Source organism: Elephas maximus, chromosome 21 (assembly GCF_024166365.1).
Source record: "Elephas maximus indicus isolate mEleMax1 chromosome 21, mEleMax1 primary haplotype, whole genome shotgun sequence".
Taxonomy (NCBI): Eukaryota; Metazoa; Chordata; class Mammalia; order Proboscidea; family Elephantidae; genus Elephas; species Elephas maximus.
In genome coordinates this window covers 60,297,929-60,301,677 of record NC_064839.1, presented here as the reverse complement: position 1 = coordinate 60,301,677, position 3,749 = coordinate 60,297,929, and the positions used below count along the sequence as shown (strand labels likewise).

Here is a 3,749-nt window from a genome sequence, read left to right as displayed (position 1 = left end):
AACCCAAAAGTCCCCAAGACATTCCAAAACAGTAGCCTTTTGTTTAGAGAACAGAAGGCAAGACATTGGAAAGCATTTTTCTGGGGCCAGATTAGTGTTAGTCATGAGTGGATGTTTAGTGTTACAGGTGCTTAGCTTTGAGCAACAGATCTTGAGTGACAGCGACAACCATGTACTCCTTAATAAATTTGTGTGCATGTGTGTATTTGCAATATGCAGAGCCCTCTAAAGCTGAGCTTCTGGCAGGGGTTTCTGTTGATTGCATCTAACCAAAAACCCAAACCCATTGCCGTTGAGTCAATTCCGACTCCTAGTGACCCTATAGGACACAGCAGAACTGCCCCACAGGGCTTCCAAGGAGCACCTGGTGAATTCAAACTGGCCACCTTTTGGTTAGCAGCTTTTTCAAAGTATACAGCATATTGTTGGTGAATAGATGCATACATGATAAAGCTATGAAGAAAATCAAGGGCATTATTAATACAAAATCAAGATAGTGGGTGCCTTAAGAGTGAGAGAAAGGAGGGTGCTGCCATGTGGAGGCGTCCATAGGGGGTTCAGCGCTAATGTGTAATGTTATACTTTTTAGTCTGGGTGTTTTATATGTGGATTTTCATTTTATTAGTCTTTAAATGATATTTATATGTTTTATTTTTTTCTTGTTTGTAAGTTTCTTTTCTTAATAAAAATAACAATAATCCAACCACACTCAAACTGAAATAACCATGTTAACCAGAAGTGGACTAGAAAGATACTTAACTCTGGAACTGGAGAAAGAAACGTGGAGACATGAAGAGAGAATGGGAAAGAAATGGAAACAATCTGTTGCTTTTACTGTTTAAAAAAAAATTAAAATTGTATTGGGCTAAAAAAAAGTAAAAACCAATACAAAGTGATATTTATAATAGATAAAAGAAGACATGTCTTTTTTGAGGTAAATATGTCCCAAAGATATGTATATCATCTCATTTGATCTTCATAATTACTCCATAGGATGGGCCTTAGCTCCATGTTTCATGTGAAAATTTGACTTAGAACATACCACTGGTAAACAGCAAAAACCAAATTCTTTATCATAGGCAGTAAATTTGCCTGATTTCTGCCATTTAAGGAGACATTATATTTTTTATACAGAACAGTAAACACACCTGCCCTTGGCTCTGGATGGAGATACTATCTCTGTCTTCCAAGGTTGCTCCCCTTACAACCATCCTTGTAAAGTTAGTGTAGAGCAGTCAGTGCCTCTGTTACAAGATGTAAAAATGTGAAAGACCTCCAGAGAATTTTCTGTCCATAATTACTTCTCCTCCACCTGGAATTTTTAAGGTACTTAAGAAATAGGCAAATGTATAGAATATATGTAAATGTACCCAAGATATATTTATTGGAACTGTGAAGTTACATTGTTTTACATTCGAGTCTCAGAATTCCAGAAATACCTCAGTTTCTGTGTTAGTTTCTCCAAACTTCTGTTCATTCCTACAACATCTCTGTTGCTATAAAGCAAAATGAGATAAAACAACTTTCTTCATATCATTGAAGTATTAAATAAAAATTGTTAGTGCTGGATTCACTGATCGTTGTACAATATTCTACCTACAACCCATAAATTAAAGAAAATTAAGCAATGTGACCACTTCGCAGGCAGTTTATCAGTCATAATCCGTGACTGCACAGATTGTGAGAGATTTGGAATCACGTCCAATATAGAAATAAGGTTTGAGTGTTCCAGAAAATCTATCAGTGAAAGAATGAATATGAGACCTGTCATTCAAATTGTAAAATGAAATCTCACCCAACTCATAGTCCAGATAAATACCAATTCTTCTGGGTTTTTTGTCACTAGAGTGACTGGAACAGCACCTTGTGCAACATAGTCACCATCGCACAGCTAAATTGTCCAGCATCTCTTCTGCCTTGTTGGGGGGTTGCTTTCCCCTCCTGGAAAGGGAACTTACAAAAACTCCCACCATCCATTCAGGCTTCTCATCCACTTCAACTTCCCAGTAATGTCTTCCAGAATTGAAAGCTTCAGAACCCAGGACAATTGGGTAAACTTTAAACCTCTTTGGATTAGGATAAATTCTTTTCTTTTTCATCACAAACGTCACAGACTTTTTGTCCTCAGATACAAGCAGATTAGGATGTGCTGTTTCAGTATCTAGGGTCACATCTTCTTTAAATTTCTGTATAATTTTCTGCAGAGCCGAGTACTGCAGAGGAAGGCTGCAATCTTCCTTCCTTAACTGGAAGGAATAGAGAGTGGGGTCTTCAGACTTTCACATCTGTCACAGATACTCTTGATATCTGTCAGCAATTTCACTTCTGACATCACACTCTTCCCTGCCACCTCCTTTAGTAGATTTTTGAGTGTGGAAATGTACTCGGAAAACGCCGTTATGTTTGCATGTAGTTTCTGTTGAATGTGTTTCTCTTCATTAGCTAGCCTGGAGAAAGCTGCCTCTTGCTCACGGTCTAAAAACTCATTCAGGTGCTCAAATTCAGAGAGTAATTTCTGCCTCTGCTTTTCCATCTTCTCTTTCAGCTCTAATGGTTCTCTCTCTTGGGTAGTTACTAGTTTTTGAATGTCTGCAACTTGCTTCTTCAGGGGCTCCATGTAACTCATGAGCCTTTTCCTGTGATGAGAAGCAGCCTCCTCTAAGGACCTCACATGGTGATCCTGGTGCCCTGGGACCTGAGTGCACAGGAGACACAACACCTCCAGGTCTTCCTCACAGAAATGGGTCAGAACCTGATTATGTTTCTCACACAGATGTGTCTCTTCCTCCTTCTTCTTCTTGCTCCTGGTGATGTGGAGTAGCTTGGCAACTTCAGCTATATTTCCCAGCTGGGTGTTTCTCCTGAGATGCCACTTTTGGGATGGATGGCAGCACACAGGGCAAGGGAATCTGTCCTGTTGATCCTCCCAGGACTGCTGGATGCAGGAACAACAGAAGTTGTGCCCACATTCGATGGTAACAGGGTCTCTCAGGTAATCCAGACAGACGGAGCAGTTGGCTTCAGCCTGGAGTTCTGCCAGGGCTGCCGCAACTGCCATTCTGCTTGGAATGAAGGTCTCGACTGAGGGGCTTTTCTTCAGGAGGGCTGGGCTGTGCAGGTACTCCCCTTGATATCCTTTGAGGCTGCTGGTCTCAGTTGCAGAGGTTGGTGTCAATAGGGGTTCTGCTCACAACCAGCCGCTGATCACACATTAGTTGGTCAGCTAGGCTTCCAGCCCTTTGGCAGCTCAGAGGGTATGAAGCTGGACTAAACAATTCTCTTGGCCAGAAACCAGTCGTGGCCTCAAGGTGCTGATTTGTTCCTGGAGATGAGAAAATATTCCTTCATTTAAAAAATGCTACCATTTGTCTTTGAGATCCTGCTCAGTGCCACGTTTGAGGCAACCACTGACTCTAGTCTCCACCCCACCAATCTGCCTGTTGCCAAATCAGCCATATTGGGGCTGCATGGGACTATGGAAACAGCAGGAGCTTTGGGACTAGATCTCCAGTACTGGGTTAGATTTTAGCCTTTGTCACTCACCTACTGTCTGGGGAATCTGAGAAAATTTTTTTAACATCCTTGACTCTAAGAGAATCAGGTAAACAAGGATAAAAATCCCAGTATTAGTCATTTTAATCTTGTTAAACACAGAACAAAGGCATCTGACAGTTTTTGGCTTAAACAACAGATATTTCTGATAGGAAAGAATTCATAAAAGAGCAAAGCTTACTTGCTTTTCACCTAAG

General features: G+C 40.9%; 1 pseudogene; it reads right to left on the bottom strand.

The window, feature by feature from the left end:
* Positions 1 to 1,652: 1,652 nt before the first annotated feature.
* LOC126064642 (tripartite motif-containing protein 75-like) lies at positions 1,653 to 3,058 on the bottom strand (annotated as a pseudogene).
* Positions 3,059 to 3,749: the final 691 nt, after the last annotated feature.